Below are 18712 nucleotides of genomic sequence, written 5' to 3' on the forward strand. Positions count from 1 at the left end.
ATACATAACTTAATTAGACTCAATCATGCGACGAGAACACAAACTATGGGGAGCTGAACAATTCTCTGTGTAATCCAGCTGCAAGAAATTCAACCCTTCTAAAGGGGCAAATTGGAAGAGAAACCTCAGTTCTCGAAACGATCGAAACTGTCAACACTTCGACAATAAACCGCTAATAGCAATCAATAAACAAATAATAAGGGCATTGCCACGAGAGAAAATTTCGACCTGCAAAGTAAATTATACCATACGATGTAATAAGGGTTTAATAGATGTCCTTTCCGAACCATATGGGCATTAAATTGAAATCAATTAAGGACTGAATCGGATCTAATACTACTTGATTCCAAAAAAAATAGGCGTGCTTTATTCATATGCAATTATCTAATTGGGATCCCACTTTATTTATCTGTGGCAAACAGATTACTTCAAAAAATGTTGTCCACATCGAAAATAACTGTACTCGGTATAAACATACATTTTATCACCTATTTAGAAATTTTATTGTATAATCCCATAGTCTCGTTATCGTAAACGTTCACAATTAAACATAGATTTATTTCCTTTGCATCTGATAAAGGGTTGCTTCAGTTTAGAAGCGACACCTTCTTGTGTCATTTCTAAGAAGGGGAAAAAGTAATCGATCTTTCCACTGGAAGCTACAAGAAAAATACCCAGGACAATTAACTTTATTGTAACTTTTATACCTGAGTAGTAGGTGAGTCTTGTTATTAATTATTTATTTACGAATGTCAGTCACCTACAGTATAGATCCATTGTAGTCGACCCAATTTAGCCACTTTCGTGTGAAAGGATGGAAACACAAAATGATAGAAAAAGATCGCGTTTATCTATCCTGCACTATTTCTGTCCAGGCTTTTCGTCTGTGACATCGGGCCTTCTCCTGAAAAGCTTAACTTCATTGTGAAACTTGACATCACATCTTCCGTCTCACAAGCCGTTGCTCTTCTTTATAAAGATTTATCTGGTCTAGGCCTGCCGTTCGAGTGCCTCTGTGATTGCCTGTTGTTTTGAGCCGCTATCAGCTCCATCTGAAACGTAAGTTAAGACATTTTTGAATGTTAGCAAAAGTTACAGCAACGACATTATAATGTTATAAATGACCAATGATTTCTAAAGTGTTCTTTCGCATGCATTCTAGTCGTTTACAGATATACGCATATGTCTTCATATCAATTCTTGAATTTCAATCTTCAATTCAAATCATCAATTCAGTCTTCTTGAATTGGAGAATCTCTGGTCTATTATATAGTTGTCATCAAAAAGGTCACTAAACTGCGCCTGTCCGTTATTTTTTGATCTTACGCTAACCGTAACTTTCTTTCGAAAAAATAAAAAGCAATCTAATCTACCAAAATGAGAGCAGAAGATACTTTTGCCTGAAATTAATGCAAAAGCTATAATAGCAATGGGAAAGGACACCGATAAAAGCCCCATGCAGGGACTTTTAGAAAACTACACATTGCACTGGTTTTGCTCTAGAATTAAACAGTAAAATCCAATTCTCGAGTAGATTTGCTATATTTCAAGCAATGTATTATTATCTACACATAACACACAGTCAGTTATATCTACAATAGCAGGTTTATTTCCGTAGTGTTCCACGGGGCCGGGACCTGAAGATGGGAAATGGGCTAACTTTGTCAGTCGACTTCTAACGAAACCTTAGAGCGAAGCTTAAGTCATTTGGATAGACGTAGCATTTGGCACTGGCTTTAACGGTAAATCAATAAAAAAAAAACAACACAAAAAATGTCTTAGCTCTGTTTGGCAAAAATTACACTCATATGTGCAACTCTAAGAGATAGCATGAACTCAATGCGACGTAGATAGAATGTATACTGTCTGGCCAAATCCCTTACGTTTTCCCCTGTAGAAATTTTTTTTATCAATAAATAGACATTATTTTATTGGAAGTTATTCCAAAAGCCGAAGTAATGATTTGTGCGTAGTTGTATGCGTGTGCATCTTCCATAAGATAACAATTCTTATTTTTGAAGAAAATATCTATGAAGAGGGAGGTCTAATGTGCATAGAAGCAAGGTTATACGTTGGTGAAAATCTCTACATAAAAATAGATGTGATCCAAGGCCTTATCCGAGACAAAACTGGAGTTAGGTGCCAAAGCTGATAGCTGTCAGCCATGGCATCAAACTATTACATCCACTTCTGTAAAGGGGTAAGGATCAAAATACATTATCTCTAACCTGCTAAGCTTCCATATCGGCCTTATGAAAGTATTATTCGAAGCCAATAGATAAACTCTTTTAATAAGATTAGATCACGTCAACAACCAATTGCCCATAACGAATTTCGGCACCTACCCTTAGGGGCAAATAGGAGTTTTTAAAGAACGTAAATTTTCAGGCACAAATGGTACCTATTCCCGCATCGGCAGTGAATAATATTTAGCCACGTAGATCGTTCTGAACTCTAATCGACTTATATCTATGCAAAAAATAACCGATGAAGGTATAGTTGCTTTTTATAACCGGTCACTCTAGAAATAGCCATTTCGTAAAAGTACCGTCTTCACCATACGCAATTCCAATTCAACCAGAAGAATAACAACCTTCCATATTGTCGCAAAGCAGGAATTATACGCGATATTATACATCCCTAATGCCCTAGAGTTAGTGCCTTAGGGGCAAATTGTTTCTTGACAATTGACTAAGTAAAGCAGAAAGTTACTGCTGTCTCACCTTCAGTCAGACATTAGTCGGATGGACGTGACGTGGTGCGTACATTAAACTAAGAACGATTTTTTTACTTAATGGAAGAAGAAGAGACAGAAGAAAGCTTGATCCTCTTTTGAAAGTATAACTACACCAAAAAGCCTACTATCGATAACGGTTCGTGCAATCAGGAAACGACTAAAATCGTAATCGCTCTAAATCAATCTCATTCAACCACAATATGGTTCGATCTTTATTAATGTAGAGTTCTTTCTCTCGTCTCTAGCGGATCAACGCTTTCGACGTTTTGACTGATCGAAAACAGGAACGTTTTCGTATAGATATACGTACGTACCTATAAACTGAAATCATTTCATTTCTCTAGAGTAGTTCGCTGTGCTAGAACTCTAGAAAGATATTGTACGTCTATGCGTGCATACGCGCGTTCGCGTACGCCAGCAGGGAGTGAACAGATTATACGCAACGCTTTGCGCCATTCAAAGGTTACGCTTGAAATGCAAGCAGACAGTGTTTCATAACTTTCGAAAGATGTTATTTTAACACTGCAGTTCAATTAAAGTTCAAGCAATACAAACTAGTTGCTATATGATGTACCTGTTTCCTGCGTGTACGAGGGAGTTGTAATAGAAAAACAGCCTCGCGATGAGAACATGTAAAGACCATATGGGCCTGTGTTCGGCCTTTAGCTTGAACGTGCAGCATAATATTGCTGTTTCTAAGCGGCTGTACGGGGTGAACTTTACTCATTACAAAGTCGTTTAAGACTTAGGTTATTAACATCGAACTTTTTATAGAATACAAATCTACATATAGACCTTGACAGTGTAAGAAGTAAACACCGGAGGGATTTGAACCTGCAGCCTTCCGGAGCAACAGATGAACATTGCAAATCCTGATCCACCATTCGATTCAGTGAGTTGTAAACAAAACCAGTCGTATTCAATTATGTCTATCGAAAAACCCTTTGCATACATGTTGATCTATGGCTCGTCCGAATTCTAGAGAAGAGGTTCCTGTAGGAGCTAGACAGGCACTCAATGCATCAAGGTATGTGGCCGCTCTAGCAGTATGAGGGCAAGTGCAGCATCCCACACGAGCCTGCCAGGCCAAGATCAGCAATCGCGCAATATATGAACATGGATAAGTAGCACATCATTTTACATTCAGCAGGCCCATTTGTAATAGTAACGACCTATTCTCTTGGTCTTGTATATTTCCTAAAACGGGCTTGGAGTCTAATTGAAATGCCTACAAATATCAGTAGTTCTGCAAAGCGCTTAAATACCTATCATTATTGTTATTATAAATAGGTTAAATGGGACTAAGAAATATAGGACCGCTAGACCAATATCTAACAAAGGGCATAACCCATGGCAGAATTTGCTTTCTCAAATAGCAGAACCGTTGATTGTAAGAATGGAAAGCGCTATCTAGGTCAAACTATACTATGTCTTCATTGTAACTCTAAGGATCTGTAGCCTTGCGAAAGTCATGCAACAAGCAAGCAGGCCAATAGAAAACATTCAAGTGCAAGTTTAACAAACCGGTTAAACAACATCGGCAGTAACCGGGGGCTCCTGTAAATCCATTGGGCCCAAACACTCGTTGTCAGCGCACGCTTCAGAGAAGGCGACGTGAAAAGCGTTTAGAAATTCATTTTCAAAATTCGATAGGTACCAGTGTAAACATATGTGATAGTAAACAAGTTGACATCGGTCGAACAAGAGACACTAAAAGTACTCTGAGGCTCACGTTTTTCTAGGCCTTCTATTGTTGTTTTGCATTGTAATATTGAAGTAATCTCGATTCGGAATGTTAATGAAAAAGCGCTGACGATGTAGTTCCTTGTTCAAATAGAGACATATAGTAGATATTATGGCGTAACATTAGCCTTTACCGCTCGTAAGCGGTAGCAAGCTGGTTGTGGCCTACCATTACCTTTAGGCCGAACAGTATCATTGCTATTAAGAAGTTATTTGTGAATTAAGGAAAAAATATTTTAACAATTACCAGTTAATGGTTCAGGTCCTGAATTGATGCTGTGATTGTAGAGAATGGTAGTTAGATGGAATTGGGTTAATTATCAAGAATGTGCAAAAAAAAATTCGTTGACGTTTATCTAGATGTAGCTTTAGGAACAAAGCATAATAAAGCTTTTGAATTTAGAGAGAGATTTGCGTGTGTTTGGTGCAGTACGTAACACATATCGTTCAACCTTAGCGTTAGGCCTTGTAGCCTTCTCTAATTCATAGCCGATTGCATTAGATTACTAGCTAAGTGTATAGGTTCATTGTTTTTCGCAGAAGCGCTACATTGAATGTACACTGAATCTGTTCAGTGACGCTCATAATGATGTTCGCCGATAGCCAGTATTTGACCACTGTGCAGCCTTTAATGTATTTGTTGCCAGCAGATCAAACCCTGTCGTGAGACTGGAGCTAACCCATCTGGGCTGCACATCGACCATCTGGGCTACGCAAGTCTATTGCACATGGCCAATGTTAACAGCGAGACCGGAACCAAAAGTAAAGAGATCTTCTTTCTATCCTATTGTTTACATAAATCGATATTACTAGCCCCTGCCGCTGTGAATAAACTGTGATCCATTAGTGTTAAGCGGGGCAGTTTGATATTATATAATCAAAGGCTAACTAGGCTCAATAGTCGGATCGCACATCCAGACTTGGCTAGGAAAACTATTTTCCGATTAAACATCAAAGAAAACATAGGTCTGTAAATATCTTGCGTTTCCCGTTCGAGGCGCTGGTCACGTAATCGTAAAATCGCACGTAACGTCTTTTTTTTTTTTTCTAGTTCCTCCTCTATATATTGCGTACATTTAGTAGATAATGTTTTGTATTTTTTTGTTTGTAAGTTGTTGTGTGAGAGAACTGGCTTTTGTGTTCGCAACATGATTTATCGATTTCGAGGCCCCGAGTCGGAAGCTGTTTGCAGAGCTCGCTTGCGGTATTAGTCGATCCGCAAGATATCGAGCTTTGACTTTACTTTCCAGTGTAACTGGTTAGAGCAAGCTACCTTTTAGGTGAATTTTAAGTAAATGTCAGTTGTAGAATTCGATCAATATTAATATCATCAGAACAGTGAAGCTGAGCTTAATTAGAAGGCTAATAGAGGACAAGATAATACAGAGCGCTCTTTGCCATCACAAGTCTAGAAACTACAGGTTCGCATCAACATTTCCAATACAGATGTATGTAAAAACTAATTTTCGAGTGCTTAGCTTAAATTTTGCCAAAATTTCAGCTTTCCCTTACACAGTTAGCTTAAATCCCGTTCCATCGAGCTACCGTCCTTATGCTGTGCATGCTACACAATGTTGACATATGCTGGAATGCTTCAGCCTCCAACGACAGGTATTTTATCAATTACATTAAATAGGCGCTTTTGTTCGCGTATAATACGAATACAATAAAACTAAGGTTTCCGGTAGTTGGTAGTGAGCTGGACTCCGAAATACCCGCCTTTTCTCCAAGCAATGAATGGCGTTAGTTTATCAGCTCAGAGCGGATGGATCGAAGCTGCAAGATGGCATTTATCCCAAGCGAAGTTGGATTTGCGGTCTGTTTTCGTGCACGCCAGAATCGGATCGTTAGATTTTCTTTTTTTGGAAACGTTTTTAGATCCGTGTGTACATGGAAAGCGATTAAGTATCGTGGAATAATAGGCATTTTTTGCCCCATGATGTGGCTCTAGTTCGAGATAATCCAGACCAGTCCGTTTTGATCTCTCCGGAGGTGGGGGCATGTTTGCAAATCACACCGCGGCATACAATTGACCTAACTAACGCAGTTCAGGAAGGATCACATCAGTCGTCCTTAATAGGAAAGCCCTCAGCGCACCACTGCTCGTCGGACTTACTGTGATAGCATATAAAGGGCAGATAACCGCTCCCGCGTGACACAGTGCGTTCCTGCTCAACTATACTGTGATTCTCGATTCTCATACGGGGTACGTGAGAAAACAAAAAAAATTTGTCCGGCCAGCAATGTACGACAAACATATACATCTGTAATGGAGTGGAACATCATAGAAGTACAAGTTAGATTGTCATAACGTAATCTTATGAATAGTAATGTCGTATAGAATAGCACGCTATACGTAAAAAATGTTTGTTGTACTGGTTTTGCCCTATTACCTCTAGGGACGGACTTGAACAGGTCTGCAATAGTTAGTTAATGTATTATGATTGTGTGTCACATTGAACTTAAGGCGGTCACAGTGTTATTTTCTAAAGCATTTCGATGTTGTACTGGTATCATATAATTACAATGATCCCAACTCGCCCAGTGCATTTTCCTAGAATACATAAGATACACACCACGAACTTGCAAAACACAACAAGAATTCCAGGGGGTGTGTCACGTATATATTGACGACTGAAGCTTTAGTAGTTTAGCCGTCGGTAAGCAGAAAATCACTCTTATATCTATAAAATCAGTCTCTGTTATTGGTATGATTGTTAATTATCCTAACCTAATACAATCGTCTTAAGTTTATGGTTCACTGCACCACAGTTACACACAAGCTATACTGAAAAGAGCAACAATCTGGTGCTGACGTTCTGTTACGCATTAGGTGAAAATCAGAGCCACATTTGTTCAAATCCTACTTTGTCTATAGCGTCAATGAAGAAACTCTGCCAATCCAGGCATATTTTATTCTATAGAACATTCTTATAGAGAACTTACGTATATAAACATTTGTATATCACATCTAAGCTTTCTCCCGTCGAACTCGAGCGGCGGAATACTGATTCCAAAACCGATTTATGGGGTTTTAGTGCTGTCGCCGTCGTGATGTCTTTGTAAAATGGTTTACAATATTAGGCCACATTAGGTGCACCGGGCTAATTCAGAGCGGACTCGATGACGCTTAAATGCCCGGACCTGCGTTTCAACGGGTTCCAATATATTATTGCGTACCCGATTAACAAAATGCAAGGTAAGAACAAACATAATCATTGCCTATCTTAGTATCTGAGTTGTTAGTACGAGCCTTGTTGTCGTTGTTGCTGCGACAACCCTTGCAGTCAGTATTGATGTAGTCTGAAGCGCAGATTGCAAACAAATAGCTACTGCCACTCACGTTGAGCATACAACAGCTGAAAGAACGTCCAGGAACGCTAATACGAAAAAATAGGCCATGAGCAAAAGGGCAAGTCAAGGCGAGCTGAATTAGACCGAAAAGTTTATCCGGCGACCGTCGCCGCTTTGCCGCCATCGCTACCCCAGAAAGTTGTGCTAGTAGCTCAGATTCGCGTGCAAGTGCAGACTGATGAACTGTTTGATTGATGCTGATTGCAGCGACAATTTCATATGTGTGGTGAAACGGAAAACGGTACATATTCATATATTCTGACAAAAAAAAAGAAACGGAACTTTATGGCCGTGCTGTTTTGCGAAACCGGAATACTCAGAGTGGAAAAATCTTATCAACGAACGAGGTCGATGGAGAGTGGCTTTGGCAGACAGCGTTATCTTGTTTTCAAAGATCTTGGTAAGACTGTACGGTACGAAATATCTGCACATACGACAATGGAAACTTGAGGCTATTTGATGCCGTCTTCAATTGTTCATACATTACCGGTGCACTAAGCCTACACTAACCGAAAATTTGTTTCACAAGAATGGAGTATCGAGTGGTCGTTAGTTGGTGGAGTCGCAGGAAAACCATTGGCCAATAGCGAGAGCGAAAGACATATTCGACTATGGCCTTCCTCGAGTCTTTCGAATCTATCCTCTTCCAGACAGGTTTTATTCCTTGGGTGGGCAAGTGAAGGAGGGCTGCGGGACTTTCCATATGCCTGGCACCCAAAATAATATAGAGGGGCATTTCAATAAGATGAAACCTGGTCTGTCGCAATTAGCGGATTTCAAGGCCATAACTACACATTTTACGTATGTAAAGAAATATATTTAGATTTTTCGTTGTATATACCTAAAACATGAGCTTTCAAAAGCAGGACCCATGAATGTACAAAGAACTGAAATAATTTTTTTATCAGCGCAAAGGGTGTCGTTATGGTTTTGAGGTCTGCTAATAGCGACAGGCCAAGTTTCAATTATATTTGTTCATATTACCCTATAAAAGTTACTGCGTCCGTATTCGTCTCCATCGAAGTAAGATTCGCTTAGACGACTTATGTAGCTTGCCCTTTGGCTGTGAGGTAAGCTGACGAGCGTAAAAGTATACTGGAAATATGGCAAAATAGGTAACGATAATGATTTAAGCGTTGTTTATGAGGGCTACCAGTTGGCAGGTAGGTAGGTAGGTGGGTAGGTAGGTAAAGTTTCCGTTAATAAACGAATCTGAACTTTTAATTAGATAAGTTCTCAAGTTAGAATTATTCAAATATTAGTTTCAACGTCCAAACTATTTAATGAAAATTCAATGACAGTGTGGCTGTTGCACTTGGTTATTTCTTGGGCTAGCAATTTTAATAAAACACACTTTCTTGATCCTCTAAAATAGGAGTAGGAACTGGAATCGATATGTCTATTTTGTAGTTGGCAAACACAGCGATTGGTTAAATTGATTTCACTGGGGTCGTGATGCTCCATCAATAAAGCCCTGGACTTTTGATGGAAGTCCTGGACTTTTGATGGAAGCCCTGATGTAAGCTTCAAATTGGCTGATTGAAACTGTATATACCGTTTAATTAACTTTAGGCAATATAGTAAGTTAAACAATATAGGCAAATTAACACACAGATGATAAAAGATAGTTAAATACACCGGATCCCGGTGGAAAGCACAAAACTGCGATTCACTTCCTTAAAACTCACCATCGATATTATTCGTTCGAGAAAAAAGAGGAACATCTCAGATACGTTCTTTCTTAGATTAGAACAAAGTGCAAATCTCAAAATTCAGATCACGATGCCCAAATCTGGCGTATACACGCTGTTGACTACAATTTACCAGATCTGACCATGAACAAGCTAGCCTCCGCAACCGCCTATAAGAAACATTTTTTTTTTATGCCTACTCAGAATGTAGCCGTTCTAGTTGTTCCATTGATTTAACCCATGTACCAAGTGTGTAATGAGATAAAATTTAATATAGAGTATTCAATGTCACTTTTATTGAACAGATCAAGTGGTTGTCGTGGCGTGTAGCTAAGGCGAAACCAGCTATATCAAATTCTTGTCAGATTTTTAGAAAAAAAAGCTAACGCCAACTTCTAAACAACAAATGATTAATATTCTAGCGAAACCGCAAATATCCGAAAACTAGCTTAAAAAAGCGGATCAAGGACGGCACGAGCAAGACGTTGCATTGACCACATTCAATAAAAACAAACAGATGCAGTCCTGATATGAAGTCAGGGATAGGTTATTAAATACAAGTACGTACTGTTGAAAATCGAAATTCGAGCTCAAGCCAAACGTAACATCTTACAGAAATAGATAAGAGATTAGAGTGTTCTAGCACTTGATTTGTCGTGACCTAAACGAAGAAACACAAGGTGACAAATTCTTCATATATTTGGAGGATACGTATCGTCCTTGCTTGGCGCCGGGCAATACGATGAGTGTCGTGACATGAAGGGAACAAAACATTTTGTTCTGTTTGTAGGTAGAACGATTAGAATGGGCATATAGTAGTTCCGTTCTCAGCTAAGGGAACTGTCAAATACTAAGCGGGTCAAACTAGACACAGAGTAACTTCCCGAAAGGTTAGGCATTTGATAAATAAAAGCTTCAACGAAAAATAACCTCGAAGTATTTAGGGTGACATATTGTTCAAATATAATCGTTTTGCATATAGCGCCGTGGGGCATTGTGCGTTTGTTCCCATTAACAAAGACGACGATACGGTGGGTGCCGAGTGCCACAAAAGCCGTACGCCGCTGTTCTGATAGAGTGGTGTAGGGCTTTATTTCGTGGAGCGTCGGCTCTACGGTAGTGTGATCCGCAGAAAAAGAGCTGAGGTCACCTGACGTGTGATTTGATTGGAACTTGACAGTATATCTATTGCAAATTACTCCTTGTAATCTTGTAAAAACGAATTAGCAAAGTAGTTAAATAGGTTGAAGGGGTAAGCTATAAATTAATTAAATTGGTTTTAATGGTTTAAATGGTTAAATTGGTTAATTAAAATGGTTAAATGAGGCCGAGCGGAGAGAAGTTGCTGTTCTATAGAAGTTAAAACACTTAAACCGCATAATTTGGTTGCTAACTTTGTGAGTAATAAAAAACGAAAGCTAATGTTCGAATTAGAAACAATTTTCTTGTAATTCCCATACTTCGGCCCTAGGGAATTTGCCCTGCATCCAATGTTTTGCCTGTATTGTTTGTCCATCGCCAAACTGGTGCTAACGTAAATACGGCGTGTGTGATACGGATTTGAATGGGGGAAAAGTAGAGCGCAAAATGTGCTTTATCTATCTATCTATCTATCTATCAACAAAGCATCTATATTACCAATAATAAAAAAAGAGTATTTTTACTTGCTAAATGGGACAATGTCCTGATCATCGACTGGCAGAAGGTTGCACTCATGCACAGGACAATGCGGGCTAGGGGGCTACGCCGTTACAGTTACTTGCGACAGTTGGTCGGGCGTTGTGACGCGAGGACCGGCTTCATAAGATCAATTATATGAAACAGATGAAGATCACCTATTTTTTTTTCGTGCAGAACAGTAGGAATTTCAACAACTGCGTAGGTCCAGCAGCTGCCAAACGGGTTCAATTTGGCCGCTTTTAGCTGTACCTTCTGGTAAGGTAATGCGTTCATTATGCCCTGTACTCGAACGAACTTTGGTTCCTCTTTAAATTTCTGGACGAAAAAAATGTATGGGTAATTTTCGTGAAAGACGTTGTCGCTAGGGCAAAGCGATTTACTAGAGGGGCAAGCCGAAGACCAACTATAAAGAATACCGAACTGTGGAGCAAGGGTCATGTGAGTTGAGGAGGCACGCGACGTGTATCCTTTTGATCTGTAAATTTTTTTCTTACCAGATACATGCCTTGCCAGCGCCCAAAGAGCATACCGACCTTACGTGTGTCGGTAGCAGCAGGTGATAGTAGGATCACTTAATCGTGCGAGTTATTATTTGTATTTGCGAATGTGTTGATCATCCGTAAATAAGCTGACCGCATTGGCTATTTCGTTTGCGTTGAAACTACTCGTGTGAGACACTTTTTAGCGCAATCGAAAAAACTTTATAGACAAAAACTGATTCGTAACCCGTTTTACGTGGCAGTACTATGTATGTAGAGTATAGTAAGTCTATTACGGTAAATCGCCATACGGCATGCATCTGGAGCGCTTGTCTGAAAAAGATGCATAAATTATTTCGATCTGTTCATTGCATAATTGATATATGAAGCTAACCGATCGAAGGTAGGTAATCTACCAGTAGTCGTGACCGATTCTAAGGTTCATATTTAATAGGCCCACTCTAATGTTCATTCGCAACCTAAAAAGTCCATCATGATCAACAAGCATACTAACAACGAACTGGATACTTTCAATTTTAGCGAAGATGATTACGGCCCCGTTTGAGTATGGCCTGACTCCGCCGACAAAGCGTTGCTAGTTCAGATTTACAGTGATGTTTACCCACTAACGAAAACGATACCAAACCAACGCGACCAGGATCTCGTTTTTCGGTGTTACTTTACCACAGCATAACGGAAAGGGCCTGCAACAACTATCTGCAGGCCATATGATCATGTTTGATCGCAGTTGTTCCTACAGCGTTCTTAACGGACGTGTTGATTGATGTGCTGTTTAAATGCGATAGAAGTTAGGTGTACTCTAGTATGGCGAGGCCACCAGTTTTCCTTTGGTTGACTCCGCAGCCCTCATATGTTGCCTCGGCAACAAAGGGCGAGGTAAAGGATGCCATTTGAAAAATGAGAGGGTCTAGTCTTTTTTTAGCTGCGTCTGCTTGTTCTAGGGGGGGTTTCTGGTCAACGTCAGATACAGCAAACAAGTAACTTCACTTTGTTTCCAACCAGCTTTAGAGTTGTCAGCAGCAAACTTTAAGAAAGTGAACTACCTGACATCTTTTATCATTCATAGGAAATGGCTTAAACTGGATTGTGTCAAATTGCCGCTCATGATAGATGATATTTGCAAAGATTGAGTCAACGACCAAAATAGTGACTGCTGTGTACATGAATAGTACAGGAAGAACGGACCGTAATTCTGTTTTGCATGAAGTAATTACGTCTTACGTAAAATAATTGATGAAATCAACGCAAGAAAAACGCTAACTACCAGTTCCACTTGGCACTTAAATTTAAATGAGGCCAAAAATTAAATAAAATAAAAACTTAAATGAGGCCAGGTTTCGATAAAGTAAATTAATTGCCGTGCGTCCCCTGCCAACACTGCCGAAATTAATCAGGTGCCCATCATATTAAAACAGCCTCGTATAGCCGCAACGTATAAGGCCTATAGGCTCACATACGCCTTTTCCAAATCAAGAGATTAAGGCTTTTGAAACGGCATTAACAAATCGCGGACCGTAGTAATTAAAGGTTTAGATGTGAGCCTTTTAATGTTAATGATTACTAGATAGTGATGCTAATCGTGAGACTAGAAAACGCCCATAAGCACTGCAGCGAGAGATTAACACTTCTAAGGTAAATTTCTTCTAAGGTAAGAAAAAAACCGTTTCTGATTATGATTTGGTTTATTCAATAGTTATCTCTAGAACTATGTTCATTATATTTAGGAACTTCCATAACAATTTTTTTGTTCTAGTTCTTTTTTTAAACGGCTCATAAATGAATACATTCAGTTTTAGCGTTTTCTCACATAAACTTAGTCAATTAAGCTGTTATTCAATCACATATATATGACTCGGGCCAATATACCTAGTTTGTAACATCGATGGATAACCCTCCTATAGAAGGTAACAAATCGACTATTATAAACGGTGGGACTACTTATACAGTGTTCGAAATTGAGCTCGTTGACTCTTCTGTACAAAGTAAAAAGAAGCGAACGGGTGTCATTGATTTATCGAATCAAGTTGAGTCCAGATTGATTTAAAGTTTAAGGCTAATGAGAATCTAAGCGTGTCTTAACAAAATCTGAATGAACTTCATGAAATACTTCACCAATCGTTGCACATGCGGACCAAAACCTAAATACATACATCATCAAATATGTGCCTTATGAACAAAGAATTAGGTAGAGGGACCTAGCCATAGAATTACGCATGATAGACCTTTGCTGGTTCAAATCCAAACGTACGCGAAAAACATCTCATTTAAGATCTGATGTACAGCCGACGGCTTTTTTATCGATAGCCAAAACTAGTGCTAGGAGTGGGAAAACTCCACGTTGCCGTCTTGTCGTTCACGTCTGCTCTTCGTAACACGACAAAGCATGTTTTCTGACATATGGCAATTCGTGGTAAGATTGATAAGACTCTTTGATAAGGCCAAACGTTTAATGTCTACGTCAAGTGGAAAGGATCTTCTTCCAGTAGCCAGTGGTTCGGTTAAATCCTCCACTAAAATGGATATGCCTTTAGCTTGGATATGGTCAAACATACGATCCTGCTGGACAAAAAAACTTTGATGGTCGCCTTCGAGCTATCAGTCAGACTCAGGCTGTTCGAATAGAGAACGCGGAAAATGATGTCGTTCCGACATGCCGAAAGCATAAAAAAGTGTTGCAATTACCAATACGATGTTTCCGTATATCTTACTTGACGCAGACGTTTCGGTAATTTTGCAATCAAAGGAAACTCGCACCATACATCATGATGACCTAAAATGGCATAGAATATTACTAAACTTGTTATCTCTCATCTATCTAGACAACACTAAATCTAATGCAGTTTTTTTTTATCTGTTTTGTCGCCTCGGAAACCATCAATTGCAGCTTTACACGCTCCCTCTGTAGGAACGTATGTAGGTAACCTGTAAACATAATATCTTTCAACAAAAACGTTTAGCAAAACCTCTTTGTTGTTTTAGGGTTATTAATGTCAATGTATTTTCACTTGGTGTAATGCATACGTCAACTATAAAAATTGTCATACGTCTTGACGTACGAATATATATAGGCTGAAGTAATTTACTCTTACGGGTTTTCGCCACAACTCGAGCTGGAATTTTTCACTCTCAATATCATCATCCGTCTGGGCACCGTCATTGCAGGCGCAGGGTTGTATAACCCTGGTCAGATACAGTATAGAGAAGAAACACAATTCTATAGAAGGTAATAAATTGTGAGCTGAACTCACATTCCAGACTCAATAGTCAAGGGTGGAAAAGTCACTGAACCTCAACGATGGACAAAAACGAAACCTCACCGTTATGAACCTAAGACCCACCATATCGTCGCCACCGCCAATGCTCGAGGTCGTCTTGTCCTTCGACTTTTAATAACCTTCAGGAGTCAAACGTTTCACATGTGTTAGAACTATTGCACCTTCGAGCTGTTATCGCGCGCGGCATACTATAAAGCACAAATGTTAGAGTCTATTTGGATTGTTGGACATGTCATATTTGGTCGAATATTGAGCCGACATTATTGATGCAGGACTTCGCTATACCTTTGTCATTCTTTACGTTCAGTTCGATTCTGGTCTTGTAAAGCACCACACGCAATTCTATTGCTATCTTTATTAAGCTTCATTTAATAAAGCTTTGTTGTGGTCCAGGTTAGGATCAACACACTTTCGTTTCATTTTATGCGGGAAGCCAACCGTTTTGATGAAATGCCCAGCGGCGGTGCTGGACATTAAACTCAAAACAGAGCTTCCGTGAGTCCATGAGGAGTCCATGAGTATAACCTTTACCTGAGCGCTGAATCGCTATATATAGCAGATGTTTTCCAAACAAAGTGTTTCCAATTCCTCTGCACTATATAGGGTGCAGATTTAAATCCGTTTGTAAATTCCGACCAAGGCTATTGAAGCTTGTCGTTTTCGTTCATACAATTTCTTGCGGAAGCTCGTTAGGCCTGAAGAGTTCATCTAGCTACAGTATCTCGATATCGCAGTGACTCAATATCGTGTGAGTTGGTCACTAGATTTATATAGAAAAAAATGCATCTCGACCAGTTATAGCAAAAAATATAATAATTAATAAAGTTCACTTCGCATGCGTTCTCCCACAGTTTCAGTCACGGAGTGAACTGGTTTCTAAGTCGCAACTAAACGCTGAAACTTTTAGGCCTGATTAAGCCTTTCTTCATAGGGCTTAACTACCGGCAAACGCTTTAACACTGCACTATCAGTAAAACTTTTAATGAGCAACGAACTTCTAAATGGTTAGTTATTCTATAAGTTCAAACCCAATCTCAAAACGGGGCAGTTTTGGACAAGACTGCAATCATGAAAACGTCATTGCTCAATAAACGCGAGTACAGTCAGTTGTCCCATTACCCAGGTGAAGATACTACACAAGTGCGTTTTGGCTATTCGACTTACCTTAAAAACTGGCCAGAGGAATCTGGGCTTTCTCTATCAGATCTATGATGCGCTTGGGTAATCAGACTCTAAGGTAGGCTAAAGCAAAGATACCGCACGGTACTAAATGTAAGGTACTGTTTCACTTAAGCTTAGTATATACCTGCCTTGTTTCCGTCAGGCAAAAGTTAATAATTAAATAGTACCTACGTAGAACTGGTTATTACATTGTTTTCACTGAACTGCTTATCGGCATTTTTTTTCAAGGTCCCTAGGTTACCCAGAATCGCAATTAGTATTATCAATAAGCTAAATAACAAGGCCTGCGTGAGGAAAACCCAATTTTCCATATGCAGGATATTTGCTTTTGAGCTAACATGATAATTGTACAAAGGGGTGTGGTGTTACTTGGTATTTGGCTTTTCTCAATTTCAGGTAACTCAATCTATTTAGACTATAAACGGTCCACTTTCAAAGATTTTTTGGTAACGCACAGATTTGATTTGTTAAATAATGACGTTTATATGTGAGTTAAAGCACCCATTACATAGACAAGAGAAAAGCTCGGTGGAATACTCTATTAGTGCATAATAAAGTAACTTTTGAAACAGGGGAGACAAAAAAATAAATGGCAAGCATTTATACGCACTATTAAATTATGTCCAGAGCTATTTTTGCAATGCAATTATAAAAATGTTTCCCAAGTAAGGTTCAGTTATCAATTAAATTAAAAATGTTTATGGTTGGTTTCCTTTAAGTAGTTCGGCCTTATTTTTTTTATTATAGTTTTTAGGCATTTAGATCGGCCAGGTGGAGTGGTTAGTTTCGTAGATCAATGTTTTAAGCAAGGTTATTGGCGCAACGTTGCAACAGCTATGAAAACTATCGATAAAAACTTTATTCATAATAATTAAGCATATTGAAGCTTTTAAAATATAATTACATGATAGATTTAGTTGTTGCTTCGCAATAGTTTCATATACTAAATACACCACAAGTGTTCTGGTATAGGCTAGGCGTAGATTTTTTTTATTGCTTGCAAATTGAAACTAATGACCCGGGAGTTACCTAACAGCCGTGTACTTGTTGTTTTTTTTAATTTTCACTTTTTTACCATTATTTCGTGAGAACGGACGGTAGGACATCTTATGCCACTTAATATCCTCTTTAAAATATGCGAGCATTCGAGATCACAGAGATCGAGATCTGTAGCATATGGAGCCTTGCTATGGCTCTATTCCATGTTCTTCTATTTAAGCCGTGATTGAAGCTTGGTGATGGAGTTGTGCGCTATGAGTTTTTGAGTTAGCATGCGCTCTGCTATAGATTGCCACGCCGCACGGTCATGAAATTCTTCAGAATTTCGATTATCTACCATCATCAACTGTTTCCTTTTCGAGTAATGTAAATGAGTAACAGCTTACGTCCAAATCTACCCAGCGCAGCCACCGAGGCCACATCCTTCTCCGTCCAGTGCCATTGTCGTGCCTGATCTGTCGTTAGTAGGTCTCACAGCTTGGCCTATGGCGTCAGTGTGCTTCAGGCGCATTTCCTTGCTACTAATAGCTCTGCAAATCGTCCCTGGAATAAACCACATATGCTTCCATCTGCCCTCAATTTAGTTCAATCGTCAACTTTTTATAATCCTTCATTGAGTCCATATATGCTTTGTGTAGCTTAAAAGCTTCTGTGATCACATTAACTATGTTTCACTTGAATCTTATATTCGCACATGGGTTTTTTTTTTTTAATTTTTCATTTTATTTTTCATTTAAAAAAATTTTTTTTTAACTCAGCTATTTAGCAAATTTCGCCTGCATTTCGAACTTCGTGCCCTAAACGGAGTGAGTTACTTATATCGAGTTGCTTATATCGACAAATCTAAGTTAATTTTGCGTTCGAGTTAAGCCTCTTCGAAATGAAGCAGTCCTAAGTTAGTTCAGTATCGTTAAAGGGGGGGGGGGGCACTGATACGTAAAAATCGATAGATATAGAGCTGGCGTGACTGGAACGGATGTTGAATCCGGGACGTTACGGTCAAACAACAGCTTTTTTTCTCTCAAATTTATTAACAGTGTGTAAAAGATTTTGACAAAAATACTTCGGGTTAACGAATTCGATTTTAAAACTCTAACCGGCAAGGTAACTCCTTCAAATAGAAAAAAAAATTAATGTGGTTATCTGCATCAACCGAAAACGATGTAACTGTTTTTTGTAACGTTTTATTACTCTTATTATACTGTTTTTGTACGTGACAATATCCTAGGTAGGATTCGTTAGTAGCGTACCGACTGCGCCCTGATCTATGAGACCCAACTGCCGCCCCAGCGCACACGAATACTTCCGCCTTTCAGCCGTTCGGGATATTCAGAGCGATTGCGTGTCGATAGCTTTTGTCTTGTGAAAAAAACCTACTCGGAGCGTTTTAGAACGTCGTATCTATTACAAATATTAAATAACTTATGTTTTATTACGCATCAAACGAGATGACTCCACTGATTCGAACTCTGATCTACGACCGTGGCTCGTTTAAGCGCTCGCATTCGGTGAAAGCCTCATAAGTCTGTTTCATTTTATCTAAACAAATCT

General features: G+C 39.1%; 2 long non-coding RNA genes across 5 annotated transcripts in view; one reads left to right on the forward strand and one right to left on the reverse strand.

Annotated features, from left to right (window-relative positions):
- The window catches only part of LOC111251072 (uncharacterized), a 49737-nt gene that overhangs the window by 9490 nt on the left and 21535 nt on the right, over positions 1–18712 (forward strand). Inside the window, exon 2 of one of the 4 annotated variants that reach the window (XR_015328173.1) lies at positions 876–1059. The exons of 2 other annotated variants lie outside the window; for them this stretch is intronic. This is a non-coding gene — a long non-coding RNA (uncharacterized LOC111251072). The remainder of the gene's footprint in view (positions 1–875; positions 1060–18712) is intronic. One more of the 4 variants, XR_015328172.1, reaches the window with a different exon arrangement.
- Positions 49–18712, reverse strand: part of LOC147755574 (uncharacterized) — a 34171-nt gene continuing 15507 nt past the window's right edge. Inside the window, exon 4 of the long non-coding RNA XR_015328177.1 lies at positions 49–1052. This is a non-coding gene — a long non-coding RNA (uncharacterized LOC147755574). The remainder of the gene's footprint in view (positions 1053–18712) is intronic.

The sequence above is a fragment of the Varroa destructor genome, unplaced genomic scaffold (genome assembly GCF_002443255.2).
Source record: "Varroa destructor unplaced genomic scaffold, Vdes_3.0 BEIS01000005.1, whole genome shotgun sequence".
Classification (NCBI taxonomy): domain Eukaryota; kingdom Metazoa; phylum Arthropoda; class Arachnida; order Mesostigmata; family Varroidae; genus Varroa; species Varroa destructor.